This window comes from Macaca thibetana, chromosome 15 (genome assembly GCF_024542745.1).
Source record: "Macaca thibetana thibetana isolate TM-01 chromosome 15, ASM2454274v1, whole genome shotgun sequence".
Classification (NCBI taxonomy): Eukaryota; Metazoa; Chordata; class Mammalia; order Primates; family Cercopithecidae; genus Macaca; species Macaca thibetana.
This window is the reverse complement of record NC_065592.1, coordinates 24,212,493-24,239,345: the sequence shown is the minus strand read 5'-3', so window position 1 is coordinate 24,239,345 and position 26,853 is coordinate 24,212,493.

The window sequence follows — 26,853 nt, the reverse complement described above, 5'->3', positions numbered from 1 at the left end:
AATATATTATTTGCTTGATTTTATCAAAACTAATTTCTTTACAGCCTTGCTTGGTGAGATGGCTTATTCACATATGACTCTTCCCACTCAAAAATGGCGTAGAGGGCTGAATGGCTGATACAAAATCACCCCAGCAGATTCATGATGTGGTCAAGACTCATGGATTCTCAGCCTACAGATGGACTGGAAGCAGAGTTTTTATTAGCATGTTCTGTTAATACATGATAGTAAATCATTTATTGTCTTCTTACTCTATTCCTGGTATGTTCTAAGTGCTTAAAATATCGGTTTATTAAATAACCACATCAACTCATGGCTTAAATGATTATTTATTTATTTATTTATTTTTGAGATAAGGTCATGCTCTGTCACCCAGGCTGGAGTGCAGTGGCGTGATCATTGCTTACTGCGGTCTTAACCTCCTGGGCCCAGTTAACTTCTCAAAATTTTTGCAGAGAAGGGGTCTCCCTATGTGGCCCAAACTGATTCTGAACTCTTAGACTCAAGATTTCCTCCTGCCTTGGTCTCCCTAAGTGCTGGGATTACAAAGTGTGAGCCACTGTGCCCAGCCTAAATTATGTTATTTCTATTTTATTGTGAGAAAGATGAAACGCAGAGAAGTTGAAGCATTTTCTCAAGGACTCATAGCTGATAGGTGGCAGAATTGAAATCCAAACCTAAACATTATGGCTCCAGAGCCAAACCGCTCTGAAGCACAACACTTATTGACCTTCAGAATGATCTCATCTTAAAATAGCACTCCTTAATATGTATTGTGAGACACAAAGCCAACCTAGTCAAAGAAGTGTCTCCTTTTTATATACACTTGTTCTTCTGACAGTAGAATCTGACAGTTCTTCTGAGCCCAAGTCTTTGAACTTAAGTTTAACCTTGAGCTCAGAGAGTCAGTCCAAGTTATTCATTTTATTGGTAAATGTATACAGTTGCACAAGTCATTTCTGCAAGCAGATCCTCCCAGTAAGTGGGTAAGTGTGTGCTAAAATCCAGCTTGGTCTCCACTCACCAAGACAAGCACATGCTGGATGCATCTCTCTTGAGAGTCATGTTATTTTCACTTGGTCACAAAAGCTGTATGTGCTCTCTGTATGTTCTCATAGTTAATAATAATCAGCAAGCAAGTGCCTGTGTACTTCTGCAAGTCTTCCCACAGTCCTGAAAGAGCTTTCCAAATGAGGAAACAAGAAACTTAGATACTTCACCCAAAGCCACATTTCAAAATGAACGAGTCTGGATTTAAGTCAAATCAGTGTTTAAACAAACAAACAAACAACAACAACAACAACAAAGCCTACCAAAAAGAAAGAAAAAGCAAAAGCAGATATCTTACTTCCTATTGACTTAAGCAATTCTGTTAAATGCAGTGCTATGAACCTCTCCATCACCATCCAATCCACCCAAAATATAAACAACAGCAACAACTAATGATCTTCCCATGAAAGCTTGAAACATACTGCAGGATGGATAATGTTGTCAATAACCTGTCATCTTCAGAAAAAATAAAGCTAAAGTCAATCCCATTTAGTTAAACTCCAACCTCAACAGACACCTTGCTTCCGTGCATTAGTGATTTCTTAACCTGATGACCAGAATTGGGCTACAAAGGGTAAGGGGACCCTTTTAATTGAATGCAAAATATTTAGTTTATTTTTAACAATTATTTTTACATTATTTTGAGATAATGTTAGACTTACAGAGGAGTAGCACAAATAGTATGTATAGCTCTCATAAACCCTTCACCCAGCTTCCCCTTATGTTATCAGCTTACATTGTTATCAGATATGTTACAACTAAGAAACTTACCTTGGTACAGTAATATTTACTACAGTGGTGTGCTTACTGGATTTCATCAGCTTTTTCACTAACTTTATTTTTCTGTTATAGATTCCAGGATCCCACATTATATTTAGTTCTGTTTCTATAGTCTTTTAAAATCTGTAACAGTTTCTCTGTCTTTGCTCAGTCTGCTTGTCCTTCATAACCTTGGTACTTTTGAAGAAAATTGATCAGGTTATTTGTAGAACATCCCTTGATTATTTTTTTCATGTTTTCTCCTGACTGTATTGGTTATGTATTATTGAAATGGAAACTACAGAGCTGATATGCCCCTTTTCAGTATATGTGTCTTACACCTTTAACTTTTCTGCTTATGTATATCACTCTTTCAAATGCTATTGTAAATGGAATTTCAAGAAATATGTCTGGCCCTACCCAGGAAAGAAAGGAGAGAGAGACATTTTTGGTTTTAGTACATCTTCTAAGCCTTGACTGAGATTTACTTCTTTCTATGTGTGCAGGATCTGATGATATTTTCCATCTTGTAAGGCTTTTCAGGGGCAGCTCTACTGGCAGCAGAAGGATGCTCATGGTTTAGACCATACACGGTTCTTAGTTCATTATATCAGAGGATGCGGTGTCAATATATACACAATGTCAATATTTATAATTGGTTATGTAACTTTGATTATTTAACTAAGGTTGTGACTGATGGAATTTTCTACTACAAACTTGCTAGAGTCATGTAATATATGGTTAGGTTTTTAAACATTGTGCAAATATCCCATTACCTTTCTCTCACCTAGTTTAGCATTCTTTGATGGCTCTTGCCTGGAGCAATTTTTGCTGTGGTGCTTCCAATGGTGATTTTTTATTTCCTTCTTCTTTCTACGTTTTTAATTGGAACTATTTTGTAAGGAATTGTGTATATTTTATGTCTGTTGATCTGAAATCTGAAAAACTGGTTGTAATTTATTTTCTTTAATAAACTTTCAAAGGAAAAAAAATGGCCTTCAAAAACTTAAAAACTACCATGTTGGCAGTGAGAACTAATTTCAAAGAAAATGTCTAACCTTTTCTAGGAAAGAGAAGGGACAAAAACATTCTTGTTTTTAATAAGTCTTCCAAAATTTGAGTGAGATTTATGTCTGACCACGCAAGCAAAACCTAATGAAATGTTCCATCTTGTGAGAGTTTCCTTGGATACCTCTGTTGATAGCAGACAGATACACATGGGTTAGGCCTACAAGGTCCTTATAATGATCTCTCTCATTTTTCTAACCTCTGCTGCTTAGAAAGCAAACCTTGCTGAGTTATATTAATGCACACAGAATCATTGGCTTAAATCAAAGACAGTTTTAGGTCCCCAAATCTTAGAGATTTTCTTATTCTCCCCCATTCCTCCAGAATTAATGACAAAAGATGATGTTCAATATCTGGTGAGAATATAAGATAAATAAACAAAAATTAGGTGTATTTGTATACACAGCCAACAAACAATCCCCCAAAATTATAAAAACATTTTAATTTTCAAAAATGGGTAAACAACTTGAATAAGCATTTCTCCAAAGAAGATGTATAAATGGCCAACAAACATATGAAAGATTCTCAATAGTATTAGTAGGTATGGAAATGTAAACCAAAACCACAATGAGATAACACTTCATATCCATTGGGATGAAAATGATTAATAATAATAATAATAAGCAGTTTCAGCAAGAAAATATAGAATTTGGAAGTTTTGTCCTTTGTTGGTGAGAGTGCCAATATGATGCAACAGCTGTAGAAAACATTGGGGAGTTCCTCACAAAAGTTAAACATATAATTACCATATGACCGAGCAATTCTTCTAGCTGCATAGTCAAAAGAACTGAAACCAGATATTCAAGCAAAATGCTTGCACAGAAATGTCCATAGCAGAACTATTCATGATCGTCAAAAGCTGGAAACAACCCAAATGCTCATCAACTAGTAAATGGATTTTTTAAATAGGGAGGTATGTTTACACAAACTGTGGAATATTATTCTCTTACAAAAAGGAGTGAGTACTGATACATGCAACAAGGTGGGTGAACCTCAAGAATATTATGCTAAGTGGAAGAAGCCAAAAGTAAAAGATCACATATTACACTATTCCATCAGATGAACTATCAAGCACAGGTAAATTCATAGAGAAAGAAAGCACATTGGTGGTTTCCAGAGGCAAAACAGGGGGGAGTGGGAGTGACTAATCAATAGATATAGGGTTTTGGGCCAGGTGCGGAGGCTCACACCTGTAATCACAGCACATTGGGAGGCCAAGATGGGCGGATCACCTGAGGTCAGGAGTTCACGACCAGCCTGGCCAACATGGTGAAACCCTGTCTCTACTAAAAATACAAAAATTAGCTGGGAGTAGTGGTGTACACCTGTAATCCCCACTACTAGGGAGGATGAGGTAGGAGAATTGCTTGAACCTGGGAGGCAGAGTGTGCAGTGACCTGAGATCGCACCATTGCACCCCAGCCTGGGCTACAAGATCAAAACTCTGTCTCAAAAAAAGATAGATATAGGGTTTTATTTTCGGGTGATTACAATATTTTGGAAGCTGATACGGAGATATTATACAACATTGTGAGTATACTAAGGTCACAGAAGTATACGCTTCAAAATGGTTAATTTTATATTATGCAAATTTCACCTCAACTGTAAAACAGAGTAGGGGAGATGGGTCACTAAGTAAAGTTACTTACTTCAAGGCCAATTAAAACGTTACTTTTAATTGGTGCAAACTCTTTAAACAGAGGAGTGCACCAGCTCTAAATATATACCTGAATGCATTTTCACAAACTGAATACATTCATGAGCCAGCAACTAAACCGGAAAATAAAGAATATAGACACATCAATCCCCTATGGACTCCAGTCCACCACTGTTCTCCTCTCTGTGACCTCTAATGACATAGTTAATGATATCTCTTTTTGACCTTATAGAAATAAAATCATACAATACATATGCTTTGATGTTTGGCTTTTTTAACTTTATGTTTGAGATTCATTCTCAATGTTGTGTAGTATTCCATTATATGAATATACCAGTGTTTAATCCATACAAATCCATCCATATGGAAATGTCTGTCTATAAATAGACATTTTCTTTCATAATTTTATCTTTACAAATACTCCTGCCACGAGAATGCATAAAATGCTGATATTCAGTTTGCAAATATAACTAGGAGAAGAGCTGATGGATCATAAGGTGCTCATATTTAGATCTAGTAGATATTGCCAAATTGTTTTTTCACAGTTGTTTCAGTTTACATTCTCACCAGCAATGTATAAGAATTCTACTTGCTCTACTTCCTCCCTCCGAATTGGTGTTTCCCTGAGGGCTCAACTAAAGTCTTTGTTGTAGTTTTATCCTTGTTCAATTTCTCTGTTAGCTCAGTTATGCTTCACTTCTGTAGCTCACTTGAAGTTGTTGTTGCTGAGAATCTTCCCATCATAAACTCTCTGCATTCAAATCTTTGTCTCAGAAGAGTTTACCTTGTTCTAGCTATCTATCTAACCATCCATCTATCTATCTCTATTCATATACATATATAGACACACATAGACACACACATTGTATATGTATATATGAGTTGTGTATTATATATACACATTATATTGTATGTATTTATATTATATATACATTATATATATTATATGTGTGTGTATATATGTATATAATCAAGTCTAGCCTTCTGCCTATTTCTGTACTTGGCTGTCTTTTACATATTACTCAATAACAGGAACTCATATTTTTTTCATAGTTTTGTGTCTCTCAATATCTTTTCTGTCTGTGAGTTGCATTTTCAAACTTTTACTAGTTCTCTTGATGAATAGAAAATTTGAATATAATACAGTAATCAGTGCTTTGTTATCTTATAATTAGCACTTTTCATGTCTTTTTAAAGAAATGTTTGCTTATGTCAAGGTTGTAAAACTATGCTACTATGCTTTCATCCATTAGTTTATTGATTTACGTTTCCAATTTAGATCTGCAATTCATCTGGAATTGACTTTTGTGCATAGTGCAAGATCGAGTTCAAAATTATTTTTCTGTATGGATAGTTAATGAATCCAATACTTTTTACTGAAAATATCACATTTCCCAATAACGTCTTTATAATAAATCAAGTGACTGTATATGTGTGAGGGCTTTAACCTGTCCCACTATCTGTTTCTATGCCAATATCATAATGTGTTTATTACTATGACTTTTTAATAGGTGTTGCTATCTGGTAGTATAAATTCTCCAACTAAGTTCTGCTTCTTTTAAATTACTTTGTTTCTTCTTGGCCTTTTCCATTTTCTGACACTTTACGATGTTTGTCAATTTTCAGAAAAAGAGTTTGTTGAGACTTTTATTCTGATTGCACTAGATTTGTTGATTATTTTGAAGGAGCGTTGACCATTTAAAAATGTTGAGTCTCCAACTTATGAACAAGAGTCTCCACTTATCTTAATAATTAATGTTTTGTTGTTTTTATGTGGAAGTCATCAACATACATTTTATTAAATTTAAGTATGTGGTGTTTCTGATGTTAGTCTCCTTAAGCATAATTTTTAAAGTTTAATTTTCTATTTTTAAATTTCAGTATATAGGAATATAATTAATTCCTGTAACTTTGTAGCAGCTTTGCAAAATTCTCTCATTAATTCTAATAGTTTGCCATTTTTTTTCTTTTGAATTTTCTATATTCACAATCATGTCACTTAACAATGACAGTTTTATTCTTTTGTTTTCAATTCCATTGACTTCCTCCCCAACCCCTTCCCTTTATTTTCTGTCTAAGGCTGCCAAGAAGACTTTGAATGGAAGTGGTGATAATGGATATCTTTGTGTAACTCCAATTCCAGTAAGAAATATCTTTAATATTTCACCAGTAATATGACAGGTGCTAGAGGTTTTTGGTAGATATAATTTATCAGATTAATGATATTTCTATATCTTCCCACTTGGTTAGGAGGGTTTATCATGAATTAGTTTTGCGTTTTATTGAATTATTTTCTTGCATTATTGAGATGATTATATATTTTTCTCCCTTTCTCTGCTAATGTGCTAAGAAACATTAATGAAATTTAAACGGTAAGTTCATTTTTAAATTCCTGGAAAAGCCAGATGTGTCTGTGGTGTATTATGTTTGTAAATATCTCTTGATTTAATCTGCAAATATTTTGTTTAGGATTTCTAAACCCGTGACCATGAGAGATGCTGATTTCTATGTTTTTTTTAAAAAGTAATAGAGGTCAATTTAACTTGCAGTCTCACATTGCATAGTCTATTCTATTCTATTCTATTCTATTCTATTCTATTCTATTCTATTCTGTAATATAATATATACCTTTCTAGCATAAAATATTTAGGATTCCATGGAGTAAAATTGTATTTTTGGCCAATGATAATACACATATACTGTGGGTGTGCCTACTAGTTAACATTTTACCTGACTTGTAAAGACCTCAGTGTAAGAGTATGAGCTAACACAGTATTTGACAAATATCTAATGTGTTTCTGAGTCTCAGGCAAAGCAAAAATGATTGCATCTGACCTAGGCAAAGTCGTGCTGGAAATCTTGGTATGGCCAACTGATGAAAATAGAAGTCAGTATGGTATGTGTGTGGTGTCTGGGGTGACAGTTTACAGGATTGCTAAGGGCTTATTTGGACCCTGCTAGTCTCTCTAAGCAATTGGGTGGATACATAAAAACAGCACTGGGAATTGTTCCTCAAACACACACGCACGTGCGCGCGCACACACACACACACACACAGAGAGATATTTAAATTTTATTCTATTTTATTTTAATTTCTGAGATACATGTGCAGGACGTGAAGGACAGGCAAGTTTGTTACATAGGTAAACGTGTACCATGGTGGTTTGCTTCACCTATCAACCCATCACCTAGGTATTAAACCCCACATGCGTTACCTATTTATCCTGATGCTCTCCATCCCCCTGCCCCCGCAACAGACCCCAGTGTGTGTTGCTCCCCTCCCTGTGTTCATGTGTTCTCATTGTTCAGCTCCCACTTTTAAGTGAGAACATGTGGTGTTTCAATTTTCCATTTAGTCTAGGCTAGGCTACGTACAAGGAGTTATAAAGACATGTGAACATCCACAATTGATGCATTTAAGGTATAACAGTATATTGGGAACATAAGACATGTGTATCAATAATATCAATGAAGTTAAAAGAAAAATTTCTTCATCTGGTGGTATGCGGAGCTGTATACTTGGAAGGGTTTCCAAATTATAATGAGATGAATACAAAAAATGTTCATTTTAATGTATTAAATTGAACATTTAATACATGTGCTTGCTAAAGAAAGAGAAATCTTCAAAGACAAAAAATTAAAGATGAAGAATAAAAGAACCAGAAAATAAGAGAGAGCTGAAGTAAGATTAGGGAGAATGGAATAGTATCTTGTACAGGGCCGAAAAACAGGTTTTCTCTGGGAATGAATGCCTGAAACAGCATTAGAGTCTAGAGGCTAATCATTGGATCCTCTGAACAGTAGGAGAATTACACTTAAGACTCACACACTAAATCAGATTCCTGAAAGATGGAAAACAAGGTTCAAAATTTGACGTGTCCTCTGGCTCCCAGCAGACACAAAAGTAAATCTTCTGTGGAGGAAAGTGTCACCAGTTTAGGTCCTCAGGGTCTTCATTGATAATTTTCAACCAAATAAGAGCTCACAGTTCCAATCACTAAAACAACACACAAGAAGAGAAGCAAGTATCAGCAAAAACAAATGAAAAAGTTAAATATTATAATGATCCAATATAACACGTAAAATAACTCTGTAGAACTTGTCTAAAAATAAAGTAAGAAACCGGGATTTTGAAAGTAACAAGTTATAAACAATGATCAGCGATCTCCCTTTCCCTCCCCCAAAAACATACAGAGAAGACAATAAACAGGCACATAAAAAAACTGAACATACAAATTAGAACTGCAAGAAATGAAGAACAATGTCATTAAAATTAAAATCTTAGTGGACAAATTAAACAGCAGATTAGGCATAACTCAAGACAGAGTTCATCTAAGATAGCTCTGATGCTAGAACGCAACACAAAGAACCCAGGAAATAGAACATATCGGAAACAGGTTAAGGGACATGGAGGATGGAATGATACACACTGTTTTCCACCTGAAGAATACCATGGCCACCACCACAATATGAAAAGCATCTTTAAGGCATCCAATAAAGAAAAGCCCCGTGTATACAATGGAAGAGAAAATGGACTAAGAGTAGACTTCTCAACAATAAAAATCAAGTGACATTGACAAAATAATTTCAAAGTGGTGAGAAAAAAAGCCAACGTGAATCTAGAATTGTGTACCTACAAATTATTATTATTATTATCATCATTATTATTATTATTATTTGAGATGAAGTCTCGCTCTGTCGCCCAGGCTGGAGTGCAGTGGCATGATCTCGGCTCACTGCAACCTCCACCTTCCCGGGTTCAAGCGATTCTCCTGCCTCAGCCTCCCGAGTAGCTGGGACTACAGGCGCATGGCATCACGCCTGGTTAATTTTGTATTTTTAGTAGAGACAGGGTTTCACCGTGTTAGCCAGGATGGTCTCGATCTCCTGACCTTGTCATCTGCTTGCCTCAGCCCCGCAGAGTGCTGGGATTACAGGCATGAGCCACCGCGCCCAGCTCACAAATTATCTTTTAAGAAAGAGAATAAAATGACTAGTCGGATAAATGTAAACAAATTATTAATACCAGCAGGTGTCACTAGAGCAGTGTTTAAAGGATTAACTCCAGGAAGAATAAAAATGATTTCCAAAGAAAGGTCTGAAATACAAAAAGAAAACAAGCATTATTTATGTAAAACAATAATTTTAGTAATGATTAATTTATGAGTTACAACAAGGTACCAAAGCATACAACAATAAAATCACATAATCCAGGGATTGAGGGCCAACTCTAGTAATTTTTGAATTTTTGAATTTCAATTCAGAATGCCAGTTATGATGCTGATTGACTTTTGACAAGTATGCATAGTAGAGTTTTAAGGTTAACCATTCAGAGACTGGAAATAAAGCAACTGACTTCCAGACCAGAGAGATTTAAAAAAAATGTAGAATAAGAAAAATATCAATTAATCAAGATAAAAAAATAAAGAGAAGATTAGAAAAGATGTGGAAAAAGCATAACGTAAATTGACAGAAATATATACAAATATACTAGAAATCACAATAGATATGAATAAACTAAAGTCACCAGCTTCAAGATACATATTGTCAAATTGGATTTTTTAAAGCTATATGTTCTATACAAATGGCACACCTAGAACATAAGAACAAAGTAATATTGAAAATAAAAGGATGGGGAAAAAAGATATACTAGAAAAAATACCAACCCAAAGAAACTGAAAACAATTTTATTAATATTTGATAAAAGTAATCTTTTTTTTTTTCTTTTTTTTCTTTTTTGAGGCAGAGTCTTGCTCTGTTACCCATTCTGGAGTACAGTGGCATGATCTCTGTTCACTGAAACCTCTGCCTCCTGGGCTCAAGCGATTCAAGTTCCTCAACCTCCTGAGTAGATGGGATTACAGGCACCTGCCTCCACTCCTGGCTAATTTTAGTAGAGATGGGGTTTCACCATGTTGGCCAGGCTGGTCTTGAACTCCTGACTTCAAGCAATCCACCCACCTTGGCCTCCCAAACTGCTGGCATTACAGGCCTGAGCCACCATGCCCATTCTGATAAAAGCAATCTTAAAATAATAAGCACCCTTAGAGGGAAAATGTTATTGCATAATGATATCTTACCAGGAAGATATTCCAGTCTAACCTTTTACATATCTAACAAAATAGCACCAGATAATAGTTGACAGAAACACAGGAAAATGTGACAAAAATGAAAATTGCTACCACTTTGAAGAATTGTTACATGTTTCTCACTACACATATTACACATACAAATTAAACAGACAAAAAAGTAAACATATAGAAGATTTTATCAACAAGATTATGAAGATTTACTTAATGAACGTATAATAATGGATAATGTTTCCAAAGTGCCAGGTACTGAAGTGCTTTGCATGTATTAACTAATTTATTCCCATCGAGAAAAGTATGAGATAGATCCTCTTATAATCTCCAATTTACAGATGCTTAAACTGAAGCACAGAAAATTTACTGATCTCCTAGTTTTCACAGCTTCTAGTGACAGAGCTAGTAGGCAGTTGGGATTTGAAACTAGGAATTTCTGGTTCTAAAGTCAGCACTTTGAACTGCTGTACCATTTTGCCTGATAACTATGCATCCAACAATTACAACACACATACTTTTTCAATTATATGTACATCATATACATACTAAAATTTATAAAGCAGTACTTAACAGATTGTGAGGAATAGGCCTCATACAGTACATGTTCTTTGACTATGATGAACAATTAATTTAGTAGTAAATAATAAAAGTTTAACTAAAATGTCACATGCATTGGGAAATTTTAAACATATTCTTAAATTATAGGCAAAGAATTAATGAAACTTCTTTTAAAATTAAAACTATAATGATAATAAAAACACTATCAACATTTAGAATATGATAAAAACTGTTTTCAAGAGTTAAGTTAGCCTCCTATAATCATATTAAGAAGTAAAAATGGCTATAAATTATTAATGTAAGCATCTAACTTAACTGGTTAGAAAATAACAAGACGAAAGAAAGTAGTTTGAGTTTGAGTTCAAAATAGTGATATAAACAAAAAGTAATGAAATTTAAACAAAATTAAAAACAAAAGTCAACAAAGCCAAGAAATGGTTTGTTGAAAATGCTAATGAAATTTGTAAACCTCTAGGAAGGTTTACTAACATGTAAAAAGGGACAGTAAGTAATACTAGGAATGAAGACAGAGACATATCCACAGATACAGATGATAATACATGAGAATAGCATAACCAATTTTATATTAAAATAGATAACTAAAATGAACATATTTCTAGATAAATATAATTCACTTGAATTGACTCAATAAGAAACAGGAAGTTTGAATCACTCTGTACCATTAAGGTAAAATTAAATAAATAATTGAAAGTCTTCCAAAAAATATCTTCAGGACATTGAAGGAACCAAAGCTGAAAGAGAATACCAGAATCACTAATATAAAGATTTTTTTTTAAAGTGCATAAATTGTACTGTACATAAACCCTAAAACTTCTCCTATGGAGTTCTGTGTTCTCCTTTATTCCTTATCTTCTCTCTGTTGGAGATCTCCTAGGTTCTAGAGTAGGAGTCAGCAAACTTTTTAGCAACAAGAGGTGATAATAGATATTTTAGGTTTTGTGAGCCACACAGTCTCTGCTGCAGCTACTCAGCTCTGCCGTTGTAGTGCAAAAGCAGCCATAGACAATACATAAATAAATGGACTTATGTTCCATTAAAACTTGTTTCAATAACTTGTGTGTGCTAATAAAAGTTTATTTATAAAAGTAGACAGTGGGCTGAGTTTTGCCTTTGGGCTATAGTTTGCTGATTCTTGTTCTAGGGCAATGGTTCTTAATCTGCCGTAATTTGGAAAATCTGAGGATCTTTAAAGAACACTGACGATGTTTGGCTGGTACTTCCAGATACTCTGATTTCATTAGTATGGCATAGGAGCTGGGCATCAGAGTTTTGTATTGTTTTGCCTTGTTTTTTTAGGGTACCAACTTTACCCTAACATGCAGCAAAATCTAATGTGATAGTAGAGCCACGAGGTGAAATGAACAAGGGAATTTATTAACCACTGAGAATAGAGTCCCTGTTGCCAAACTGCATTGAGCTTTGGTGTCAGCAAGAAATATACTTTTATTGTGAGAAGCCTTTGGGACACTGAGGTGGTTTGATACAGAATTACTCCGACTAATACATTAATTGGCGAATGGCAGTATTGCCACAGAAAATAAATATGCGTCTTTGGCTTTGTGGTTGGTCAGCTAGGAAACTGATATCAGAGGCTGTGTAGATAACAGACTGTATTATGTAGTACAAGAGCATTTGGTAAACTAGTTGCATGCCATAAGGTGTAAAGCAGATCATTCACTTGGATAAATGTAGCTTTAAGGTACATAGTTGGAAAAACAACAACAACAACAACAAAAACAGAGTGGGTATAGCTTGTCTTTTTTGTTTTTATCATTTTATTGTATTATTATTATTATTATTTTTTTTTTTTTTTGAGGTGGAGTCTCACTCTGTTGCCAGGCTGGAGTGCAGTGGTGTGATCTGTGATCTCAGCTCACTGCAACCTCCGCTTCCTAGGTTCAAGCAATTCTTGTGCCTCAGCCTCCTGAGTAACTGGAATTACAGGCATGTAACACCACACCTGGCTAATTGTTTGTATTTTCAGTAGAGACAGGGTCTCACCATGTCAGCCAGCCTGGTCTTGAACTCCTGACTTCAGGTGATCTGCTCACCTCAGCCTCCCAAAGTGTTGGGATTACAGGAATGGGCCATGGTGCCCAGCCTATCTTGCCTTCTTTTGGCTGACATTGACAAGGCATAAAGGAAAAAGATGAGCTCCATAAAGAATTTTCCAATTTGGAAACTCAAATGCAAGAGAATTAAAAAGATTCCAGAAATTTGTGGCATTAAATGTTGAGAAAAACCTACTGCTTCTAGGTCTCAAACAGTAAAAGATGAGAAGGTAAATAAATAAATAAGTAATTTTTTAAAAAGCTATTTACATAGCAAGAATTCAATAAGTAGTCTTAATAACAAAAGGAAAAGTAATTTGGCCCTTCAGTAAAGATAATTCTGAAAACAGCTACAGTTATCTCTCAAGCTTACTATTCCAGATAAATTCAAGGTTGCTATCAACACATGAAAAGGGGACATGAGGAAGCCTATGAGTAGGATGCCAAAAAAAAAAAAAAAGAAAAGAAAATTTAAAAATTGTGTCTGGGACAGAATGTTGGGTGGAGTCACTAGTCACTAGTACATGAAACTGACTGGAATCAAGTAAGTCATAAGCCCACAATGTTTTTGAGCAAACAATATTGCCATGAAACCATCATCCCATTTCAAAATGCTGTGAGTGCTTGGCAAAGCTTAGAACAACCTTTGGATTGGATCTAGGCTGCAAAGTATAAGTAGCCCCCAAGGAAGGCATTCCCAAATGTCCACTTCAATTGTGGCTTAGGAGTGCAATGGATAGGAGAGAACCTCTGAGTTTGCAGCCAAGAGCCACTGAAAACAATGAGTGCCCAAAGAAGTATCATTCAGAGAACAAAATCAGGGCTTGTCCATGAACTTTCTCTCTTCTCCATAGAGGACCTTCATGATGTCTCCCCAGCGGGATTTCAAACTTGCATTAGTCCAGTAACTGCTGTGTGTCTCCTATTTACCTCTTTTCTGAATAGTTACCCAGAACCTGAGAACTCACATTGTGAACTGAAGGAGAAAACTATGCATCAGTGAAGTATCTTGGACCTTGACCTAGATGAGATGACTTTGTAGGACTTTGGCTTATTTCTCCTGGGAACAAGTTGAATGTATTCTATGTATGGGAAGAATAGTAAAATGGATATTCAGTAACCAGGGCTGAGGACTGAAGCAGAAACAATGTGATGTGTTGTCTAAAACATTCTACATGGTTCCTTTTTCTTCTGGAGATAGCTAGACTACGTTTCTCAACTCTCATTGCAATGAACAGACCAAAGAAATATGAGTGGAAGTTATAAATGCTACTTCTAAGTCTGACTTCTAAAATCTCCTGTGTGATACTTCACATGCTCTTTCTCTCATCCTGTGCAGCTGAACGAAATGAATCTAGAGGAGAACTGAAAGACCATGGAGGATCTGAGCTATTACATGGAAAGAGCAAGGGTCCATGAATGACAGCTTGAAACAGGGTCTCTCTCTGCTGCCAACCTGCATGGATGGTGATATGAATAAGAAATAAGTCATATTGAGTCAAGACAGAGAGATCTGAAGGTTGATTGTTACAGCAGTTGGACTTTCCTATTATCTAATATACTGTGCTATCTTCCAATGCTTAGCTAGTAAGAGGGGCTCTAGGGATACCAGTTAAAGAACTCTGGAATGCATCCCTTGCAAGTCTGAGATATGAAAGTCCACAATTAGGTCATGTTAAGAAATCTAAAGCTGACTGTAGACTGAAGTCTGGCTTCAGTAAACATAAAAGAGAAAAGAAGAGCTGACTAACTGCTTTGAATTAGAGCCAGGAGAGACTGTTGTATTGCTACTGACCTGCAGTTAGAAAGTTCGTCAGGGCAAGGAGCCAGTGATTGTTTCCCAAGGAACATGTGTGGGCTGATGATACAGAGCTCATTGGAGTCTTGGTTGGTTTTGTCCAGTAAGTCTGCCTGGAGGGACAAGGAAAACTTACAAAAGGAGACTGGGGGTATACTTGCCTGTGAAGGCCCAAAGAATGAGGACAGATCCCCAGAGACCTCCTAGAATAGCTAGAAAAGCCTGGGGTCAAAGAAACTGCAGGGAAGGAGTGTCCAACATGAAACCTCTGAGAAGTTCAGGGAAACACCCCTCGAGAAAGAAAGTCAGCTTTAATCTTCGGCAAGGCCTAGAGAGTGGGAAGTCAATCAGGAATAAGAAATGACCCATCTCCTTGTCCCCTGTACCCTTTGAACCAGAGGGGAACAAAACAGAAGCTAGCTCATGAAAGATGTGTTATAGAATTCAGGGCAACTGAGGTTATGCTGCAGAAGCAAATAACAAAAAGATCTCGAAGACTTCTTGTTTGTTTTATTTTTTTCTTCACATACATTTATTTTCTGTTCACACTACAGTCTGTTATGAGTTAGCATGGGTCTCTGTTAGCATAGTTCATGCAGGCACACACGTCAATAGAGGTTCTGTCTTGATACATTTTTCCAAAAGACATTGTCATTGCATAAGCACAGCATTGGACCACTGTATGACTGTCCTGTGAATCTCAACTGTCCCATTTTTAAAATGGGAATTCATGTTATGAGGCAGAAAAAAGGAACAACAATTTTTTTAAAAGAAATGTATGTGTGTGTTCATCTATCTCAGATTAGAATATTTTAATTAATTTTTTCCTCTGACATAACTTCACAAAACACTTTTGCAAAGACCAGAATACAAGCAACTCAGTATTTCACGTCATTGCTGTTGTTGCCGTCACAGTCCTCTGAGAATGTATGGATGTCCACACCCGACTTTCTTGGTAAAATAGCATCCTATTTTTATCTGTTGGATTTTTTTTTATTATACTTTATGTTCTATGGTACATGTTTTAATTCTGAGATTCAATCCCAAACATCTTCTTGCCTGTAGGCAAAGTGACCTGTAGAGGGAAGCAACTGTCAGGCAGAGCAATTTCTTCATGCCATGGGTAATTTGATCCCTCTGGGTCATAATCCAAGGGTTTGGACAAAATACCTAGTTCTAACAGGAAGTTAGTAGTCACAGAGCCTGGCTACTGTCAAGCTCTTTCACGGACTTTGATCAAACCACACTTGGGGCTGGGTGCAATGTGGTTTATATCTGTAATCCTAGCACTTAGGAAGGCCTAGGTGGGAGGAGTGCTTTAGGTCAGAAGTTTGAGACTAGCCTGGGCAGCATAGTGAGACCTTATCTCTACAAAAAAGTAAAATAGTCATGGAGGTTCACAACTGTGGCCCTAACTACTAAGGAGACTGGAGCGGGAGGATCACCTGAACCCAGAAGTTAAAGGTTGCAGTGAGCTATGGTTGTGCCACTGCACTCTAGTCCAGGCAACAGAGCAAGAACCTGTCTCTAATAAATAAATAATAAACAAACCAACAAAACACATTTGGGCTCTGTGTCCCTGGGTCTTTATAGACACAAAATATAGCCTTGGGAAACATGAGTGGCCTTTATTTATTTTGTGAAACTCTCCCAGTAATTCTTTTTGTAAGGCTCTTCAGTCACCTCTTTTAAGACTAACTGGAGTGGTAACCCCTCCTTGGGCTCAGAGATGATGTTCTCTCCATCCAGCCAGCTTGTCCTCCGCCCTCATGGGACACGTCACTCTTCTTGAGCTGATGGGAGTCTGAGAAACAATCTGGTACACCAGAGATAACCCTCCCTTCCTCTATGGGCAGAAAAACAGATCCCAGTTAGATGAGCCAGGGACCTTCCTAAGTGCAGATGTCCATTTAAATAAACCAGCAACTCTTGGGATGTAAACAGAAATATACTTCACAATTAGAGATGAATGATGAGCGAATGAGTTAGTAGAAGGTGGATTGAAGCAATAATCTACAGCAATAATCAGAAAGTCAGAGTCCAAATCTCAGATCTCTCAGTAATTGTTAATTTTTGGTAGATTATTTAGTGTTTCTGAGTTTCAGCTTCCACATCTGTACGAAGAATCTCATGATATTTATTTGTGTGTATGCACAAGTACATCGTAGCATTCAAATGTTCATTTTAAGAAACAAAATGCAGGGTGAAGAAAAGGAGTAAACTCTGTGCATCTAATACCCAGTACAGCGGAGTCAACTAGTGCTTTGGCGCATATCACACTGGTGGTCTAATCCCAGCTCTGCCACCTACTGGCTGTGTGATCTTGGACTTGTCACTGTCAACCGCAGTTTCTTATTTGGAAACCTAAAGTATTAATGGCTACTTGATATCCAAAGGAGATAGATGATAGCCATCAAGTCAGTAGCTACCACGGAATATTATTTTCCATATAAAGTACCTTTCTAAATTCATCCCGATTAATACCATAATATAATCTCATCATCAACCCTCTAAAGCAGGAATTATTATCCCCATTTCACAGGCCAAGAAACTGAGAGATTTAAAACTAGACAGTTGTCTGGACTGTTTCCGTGGTCTAATTGTTTCATCATGCCTTAGCTGTAGTAGAGATGTGTTGGACCCATGCTGACTATTAGAGCTCCCAGCTGAGGTTTCCTTTTCTTTCCTTTGTTTGTTTGTTTTTTTGAGACAGGGTCTCACTCTGTCATCTTGGCTTATATGAAGTGTCGCAATCACAGCTCACTACAGCCTTGAATTCCTGGGCTCAAACGGTCCTCTTGCCTTAGCCTCTAGAATAGCTGCTACAATACAGGTACATGACACCATACACGGCTAATTTTTTATTTTTTGTAGAGACTGGAGTCTTGCCATGTTGCCCAGGCTGGTATCAAACTCCTGGCCTCGAGCTATCTTCCCGCATCAGCCTTCCATAGCCCAGAAATTACAGGTGTGGGCCACCGTGACCAGCCTAAGGTTCTCTCTGATAGGCGCTGTTTCCTCCGCAGCCTTCCCAAAGCCTTGGGGGGTACACATTTTCTTTGCCTACCGTTTGCTCCTCTAGTGTGTGCATTGACAGAACTCACCCACTAGATGGTGCTGATATACTAACTTTGGTTTGCTTTGACATCTATCTGGTGAATTAAAAATTTACCTTATACATCAACAAACCTAAATCTCTACATAAATCTCAGCTTGTGAGACTTATATACTTGTAAAGATTTTTTTTTAAATTCAGGGTGAACTCTGGAGGCTTAGTTATCTTGCTTAAAAATGCAGACCAGCCTTCTATAAATTTACCAGCTGAGGCTCTTCTATGGCCATGAGCAATCTCAACACTGTGTGTGTATCTGCTCCAGGGTGAGTTGGAAATTATTAGCGACTTTTTCTCTGAGTGTATAGATCCATGGGCTTGCGAGAGCCCACCAGCTCTCCGTAGCTTCTGCTTACTGCTCTGTGAAAGGAGACGCAGAATACAGACTCGGCTCACAGCTCGTGTGAGGATGGAACAGGGTATTCCAGTAAATTTGATGACTCCCTGACTTCCACTTCTTTCTCTCATTGCCTGTCACAAATGTCTAAAAAATCATCATTTGGGTAGATTATCACACCCCTTTATAACAACAAAAACAACAACAATAACCAACCTCTATATAGCCTTTCGTGGTTTACAAAGCATGTCTCTCTCAAATATTTAATATATCTAAATTAACAGTCAGTGTCATTTACTCCATTTTACAGAGGAGAAACTGAGGCTCAAGAGAGTAAGTAGATTTCTAAGGATTTACAAACTATTGAATTATAGTGCCAGAACTTGAACCCTAGCCTTCTGATTACAAGTATCTGGCTAATGTCACTACACAAGATAAAAACCTTTGTTACCTCTAAGGAATACACTTATAATGACAACTCCTATCCTGCTACTTCTTTTCTCTTCTGAATACCTCTGAATTTCACGTTTCTTCAAACTTCAGAGTCCCTAGAGGGAGAAAACAACCCTCTCTCCCCACTTTTCTTGTTTTCTCCTTCCTGTCTTCCATTCTAGTGCCCAACCCAGCAATAAATGTTGTGGGAGGCAACAGAGAAGACACTGTCTGTGTTCCATGTAACTACAGAACACCAAAGCTGGAAGGGATTATTGTGATTATCTCATCTAACCACCCTTTTTCCATTTAAGGAAATAAAGCCAGGAAGGAGAAGAAACGTTCCTATATGTGATGCCATGGGATTGTCTCAAATGACCTACTTTTATTTGCAGTGAATCCATACCTTGGTATCCATTAGTTTAAAAACTGTTCATGCCAACTGCATTTCCTTTGAAAGAACATCTACTTTAAGTTTTTCACTCATGCAGCATTCCTTCTTCCCTCTGACCCCCTACATACATACACAATAATCTTGGGATCTTCCAACTTTGTCTTGTGAAATCTTATCAAAGTTGAAACCTTTATGTCACAACTTTACTATTTTAGGGTCTAAGGCAAAGCAAATTCAATGAGATCTGAGCTGTAATTGGCCTTTTTACTCTTTATTTGCCTCATACCTCCTGTTTGTCTTGTAGATGCTTCTGCTATTGAAGTAATCTCAATGTATTACAGCTGCCTTTCTCCTTGCCTGCTTCTCTCATGGAGCCGAATAGCCTTCAGGGAAAGAATTAAATCTCAGAAATCTTTGTAACTCCAGAGTCTACTCTAGTTTTTGGCAAAGAGTAGATGATCAATAATTAATTGCTAAATTAAATTACAGTGCATTAAATTGGACCTCCACATTAAGAACCACCTCTCTGGGCATGTATCATCAGGATTTTAAAATCCAGATGGATTTAGAAAAAAAGCACCTATTAATGGATATTGAAGGTTGAAGATCTATTAAGATATTTAAGGTTTAACAAACACTTTTCTAATTCTGCCCTCCAGGTCCCACTGGTTAGACGAGGGTATTTGAATTAAGGATTAAACCACACAGAATCTTCTAATTTAGTAAATATTGTTTGAGCTCCTCCCATGTGAAAAAGTAAGCAATCAGGTGTTCTGAAAGTCACAAAATTCTTATAGGCAGCAACAAGTCAGGGGACACCACCTGGAGGAGGAGAAGTAGAACCAAGCTTTAAGGGGCTGAATTTGGAGAGGCATAGAGGAGTTCCTCCAACAGGAAAGAGGGTTGCAAGGTTTAGGATTTGCAGTGATAAGAAAGCCTGTCTAGTCCTCTGGCTTGGTGGACTTAGAACTCCATGACTTTTTACAGGTAGAAAGGGCTTTAAAGTCTTCTAGTTCAACCTTCCATTACACACGTGGGGAGACTGAGGCCGGAGTGTGGAGGTAACTTGGACACCATTCCCTGGCAAGTGAGTGACAGCACAGGGATGAGAGCCCAGGTCTGACTTACAGCCCTGTGCTCTTTTCACCACATTTCTTGAATAATCCACTGTGCACCTGGCGATGCTTTTCTTTCAGAATCCAGCCACGACTTCATTTTCTCTGCATGGCAGGCAGCCAAGAGCCTTGAACTTCTCCATGTTACCGTTTTGCCCTCTGCAGAATGGGATATTAAAGTATTCACTTGGGGGAGGGGTCATGGGGTTTCGTCAATAAATGTTTGTGAATTGTTCTGAGCTATTTGTGCCAGAGGGATTCCAGAACTGAAAGACCCTGGTGGCCGTGGTGGTTGTATCTGAGCCTTTTTTGAGGTCTTCCCTCTACTCTGCAGAATTAAAGAGATGGTTTAAGTGATAAACTATTCCTTATGAGCTGTATTTGTGTTGAAAGCACAGCATGAGTTCCCTGCACGCTTCCTCTAGCACAACCACAGCTATGCACCAATCCTCCTGGGTTCAGAGATGGAACTTGGGTTAAATGCATGGAATTTATTCTTAGTTCTTTTCTTAATTACGACTTTATTTTTATTTCTCTGGCATTCTCTAGGGGAGGGGTTAGAGAAGAGAGGAAAAGGAAGAAAGAAAGGGGGCAGGGAAATATAGATTCAATGCTTTTGTTTTGTTTCTGGGCTGCTTGCTATCAGTAAAGTAGAGAGATTTAACGGATCTTGCCAAGATGCAAACCTCTTTTCAAGGAAGCCAGAGCTCAGAAGACATGGAACAAATACAATGAAAACATAACATGAGGTGAGGGCAATCGTTATTTGACTCATAAATTTCTGATAGTAAAAGACTGAACATTTTGTCTATCAGTTAATTTAATAAACAAATAAAATGGACTTTCAAGTTAAGAGAGCCATATAGTCCTGTGGAAGATGTTTCAGAAAATTGCTATGTAAAAAACCAACACCATTGCTACTCTAGGATAGTCTTGCAGATTTTCCTCCTGTGTCCAATCTGGCATCTCAAAACACTAAAACCCTACTCCCTCTTATGTTCTGGTCTTTCTTTTATTCAAAATCCAGGTCGGAAAATGTCCCCTGAATATTTATGTCAATGTCCTACCTTAGTGAATATTACTCAATACTGGGGCTCCTTTGAAGCATGTAAGTACATTCTGACTACTTTTTTCCCTTCTCCTTCCCTCATCCTCCTCCTTCTCATTTTATATCTTCTTTTCCTAATCCTTTCTATATTTTTTAAATTTTTCTTTTTCACTGTGATCATTAAGCCAGGTGCTACAGGGTAGTGTGCAATCTACAGAGGGAGAAAGTTAAAATAAGATGGGTTTGGAGGTAAATATCGTACTTATAAATGCTGCCTTGGTAGAAACTGGCTGTGGGAAATCAAGCAACTTCTGAAACTACATAAGACAGATTTCTCATCTACAACACGAAGAAAATAATCCATTGTCCACAGGCTTCTTGTAAGGGTAAACAGACAGAGTAGATTAAAGCACCACAGTACAATCTGGGATAAATGGGCACTTGACATTTGTGAGTTTCTGCAATCTCCTTTGATCATGAGCTCAGATGGTAGGCACTGGGAATTCTGTTTCATACAAGCGCAATTATGGAGCCCTGGGGGAGTAAATTCCAAAGGGACATCTCCCTAGGTGCTCCTACCAACACTCATATCCCCCCACGGAGCAATTAAACCATCTGACCAAGAAGGTAGTTAGCGTGTGGTTTAAAAAGGTAGGTTATCCTCTAGGGTTTTTATGGTATTAGGTCTAACATTTAAGTCTCTAATCCATCTTGAATTAATTTTCATATAAGGAGTAAGGAAAGGATCCAGTTTCAGCTTTCTACTTATGGCTAGCCAATTTTCCCAGCATCATTTATTAAATAGGGAATCCTTTCCCCATTTCTTGTTTCTCTCAGGTTTGTCAAAGATCAGACGGCTGTAGATGTGTGGTATTATTTCTGAGGACTCTGTTCTGTTCCATTGGTCTATATCTCTGTTTTGGTACCAGTACCATGCTGTTTTGGTTACTGTAGCCTTGTAGAATAGTTTGAAGTCAGGTAGCGTGATGCCTCCAGCTTTGTTCTTTTGACTTAGGATTGTCTTGGAGATGCGGGCTCTTTTTTGGTTCCATATGAACTTTAAAGCAGTTTTTTCCAATTCTGTGAAGAAAGTCATTGGTAGCTTGATGGGGATGGCATTGAATCTATAAATAACCTTGAGCAGTATGGCCATTTTCACGATATTGATTCTTCCTATCCATGAGCATGGTATGTTCTTCCATTTGTTTGTGTCCTCTTTTATTTCACTGAGCAGTGGTTTGTAGTTCTCCTTGAAGAGGTCCTTTACATCCCTTGTAAGTTGGATTCCTAGGTATTTTATTCTCTTTGAAGCAATTGTGAATGGAAGTTCATTCCTGATTTGGCTCTCTGTTTGTCTGTTACTGGTGTATAAGAATGCTTGTGATTTTTGCACATTAATTTTGTATCCTGAGACTTTGCTGAAGTTGCTTATCAGCTTAAGGAGATTTTGGGCTGAGACAATGGGGTTTTCTAAATATACAATCATGTCATCTGCAAACAGGGACAATTGGACTTCTTCTTTTCCTAACTGAATACCCTTGATTTCTTTCTCTTGCCTGATTGCCCTAGCCAGAACTTCCAACACTATGTTGAATAGGAGTGGTGAGAGAGGGCATCCCTGTCTTGTGCCAGTTTTCAAAGAGAATTTTTCCAGTTTTTGCCCATTCAGGACATAGGCATGGGCAAAGACTTCATGTCTAAAACACCAAAAGCAACAGCAGCAAAAGCCAAAATTGACAAATGGGATCTCATTAAACTAAAGAGCTTCTGCACAGCAAAAGAAACTACCATCAGAGTGAACAGGCAACCTACAGAATGGGAGAAAATTTTTGCAATCTACTCATCTGACAAATGGCTAATATCCAGAACCTACAAAGAACTCAAACAAATTTACAAGAAAAAAACAAACAGCACCATCAAAAAGTGGGCAAAGGATATGAACAGACATTTCTCAAAAGAGGACATTCATACAGCCAACAGACACATGAAAAAATGCTCATCATCACTGGCCATCAGAGAAATGCAAATCAAAACCACAATGAGATACCATCTCACACCAGTTAGAATGGCGATCATTAAAAAGTCAGGAAACAACAGGTGCTGGAGAGGATGTGGAGAAATAGGAACACTTTTACACTGTTGGTGGGATTGTAAACTAGTTCAACCATTATGGAAAACAGTATGGCGATTCCTCAAGGATCTAGAACTAGATGTACCATATGACCCATCCATCCCATTACTGGGTATATACCCAAAGGATTATAAATCATGCTGCTATAAAGACACATGCACACGTATGTTTATTGCGGCACTATTCATAATAGCAAAGACTTGGAATCAACCCAAATGTCCATCAGTGACAGACTGGATTAAGAAAATGTGGCACATATACACCATGGAATACTATGCAGCCATAAAAAAGGATGAGTTTTTGTCCTTTGTAGGGACATGGATGCAGCTGGAAACCATCATTCTCAGCAAACTATCACAAGAACAGAAAACCAAACACCGCATGATCTCACTCATAGGTGGGAACTGAACAATGAGATCACTTGGACTTGGGAAGGGGAACATCACACACTGGGGCCTATCATGGGGAGGGGGGAGGGGGGAGGGATTGCATTGGGAGTTATACCTGATGTAAATGATGAGTTGATGGGTGCTGACGAGTTGATGGGTGCAGCACAGCAACATGGCACAAGTATACATATGTAACAAACCTGCACCTTATGCACATGTACCCTAGAACTTAAAGTATAATAATAATAATAAAAATAAAAAAATTAAAAAAAAGGTAGGTTAAAGAGTAGGAGAGAACTGAATTGGAGCCCCGCTGCTCTACTGACTAGCTCTGTGATGTTGGTCAAGTGCCCATCACTTGTATTTAAACTAAAATATATTTTCCACACCTACAAGAATGGAGACAACCTACTTCATTTACTTTTGTGGTGAGGAGCTAGCAAGTGTGAAGCACTTCAAATGATATCTGGCACACAGCAAATTTGGTTACTGTTGTTTTTTCAAGAATAACCCCGAGTGGGCAGATGCTTAGGACCATAGGACTTCAGTGGAGTAAGAGGGCACAGTGAACTGGTAAAAACCATGCTTCCCACCTCTTTCCCTCACTAATAACAGATTAGTATTGCATACACAGTTCTGGCCCAGTGCAAGGATTACCTGTCCCATGAAGCCTTCTAAATTCCATCTTCCTCCTCTTGTCTAGCTCCAGAAGTGGCCACTCTTCTCTCTGAGTTTCTGGGGCACTGTGTGTCTCTCGTCTGTGTTGGTGAGCACTGTCTGGTGCCATAGAAATTGATACTCATGCTTCATTTTTCATGCCTGGACATGGTGTCCTTTAGGACACACGCCACGGCTTTTACCTCTTTATCTTTTGGGACAAGTTTATTAATTCAATATATATGAAATAAACAGATTGGCAAATGAGTCATCTGTCAAATACATACTATAGTAATTTTTTTGGAGTTTGTGGGATTCTTTGTGAAGTAAATGTCATAAGCAAAGAGATGTGATGAACCTTTGAAAGTGATTTGGCCTCTTCAGAATATCCAGTAAGATATTTTAGACAGTAGTTTTAAAGTTGGTTCAGCCATTCAGAAGGAAGTAAGACCACTGATTTGTATCAGACACTGTAGAATTCTTAAATTGCAAAGGGATATATTAAGGAAACAAAAGGAGAGGCTTGCTCATACCCTGAATTAGTTGTCAAAATTGTCAAAGTAACTCAATGTTGTTGATTGCTGTCAAAGAACAGACTGAAAGAAAAACAACTATGTCTCAAATGCCCAGCAACTGAGTGGGTAGAGAAGTTTTATTGTGCTGGTCATAAATAGTTTTCACAAAGTTAGAGTGCTTACTTGAACCCTGCTTGAACTAGCTGGATGCTGGTGTGTTCACTACTGAGAGAAGAATTTCTTAAAGGGTTTGGGTTGCTCCCACTTCTTGTCATGGAGTGAGCCAATTTTTATGTCTGTTTATTACTTTGTAGCCCAGAAGGATGGGGCTATTTTCCCCAGAAGGATGGAAAATAACACAAATGCACACAGATACCAAAATGAAGCCAGAAATCTTCTGGAGCTTAGATAAACATTAGTCTTGTAAATAAATACATTATCAGACCACACAAAGTACTTCCTACCAGGTCTCTTCCTCAGAAGTCACACTCCAAATAGCCTCTTTAATTTGCCCAGGTTCATATAATCAAGACACATTTGTTGATTACCTACTGGGTGACAAACCCTAAGCTATATATTCCCAGAGACATAGTGACAAACTCTCTTGTTTCTTCTACAGAGTTAGCGGCACATATGTAGAGACAAATGCTCAAACCTAAGTCAATTAGCAGGAATTTGTGATATGTTGGGATACAGATTGCCAAGGAAGGGGTCTGGGTCCCATAGCTGCTACCAACTTGCTGGATGAGCATTTATCCATTCATTCATTTCATTAAAAACAAACAAAACAAAAACACACACAAAAAAACTAAACATAGTAGGTCAGGCCCTGTGCTAGGCACTGAGGATAGCTTCAACAAGTCATTTAATTTGTTTATTTATTCACTTGTTGAAGAGTTAATTAATATGTAATACGTGAGGCACTGTGCTAAGTGCTGAAGAAAGGGGAAGACACAGTCCCTGCCCTCTGAGGGTCAGGTTCCTCAACAGTACAATGGTGTGTACCGGGGAAAAGAAAGTAGAGGATCCATCGGTCTCTAATGTCCTTTCTGCCAAGAATATGCTAAGCAGTGGATTGGAGGATATTGTGGTTCATTTGCTAAGTGTCAGGTCAAGATGATGAATGGTCATTTGTAAAAATGAAATAAACCACTCACTAGACTTTGAATTATAGACTTTTGGATGGGGATCTTCTGAGCACCTCAAGCACAGCACTTTTATGCCTATGCATTCCTTTAATAATACAAGTCAATTCTCTTCATCTTCTTGTACATACACATCTCTTTATAGTTTACAAGTTACTTCCATGTGGAGTTTTATTTGCTCTACATAACAACTTTATGAAGTCAGGGGTTTAACATACTCTTTTTAAAGATAAAGAACCAAGTCTGCAAGAAAATGAATTTACTTACTAGTGTCAGTGAGGAGTAGATCTGGAACCATAGCCATGTCTCTGACTTCATAGTCTGGTTCTCCTGCAGTGACAGCAATATTCATTCATTTGATGGGTATATTTTGAGGACAAGTTATGGCTCAGGTTTTCAGGGCCAGTTATGGCCCAGGTTTTATGAGGTCCTGGAGAAGTCATGAAGAACTCATGGCAGCAATTTCAATGGTTGTACAGTCAGCTCTCTAATTCTTATCCAAAATTAACAGGAATTCACACTGCTTTGTAGTT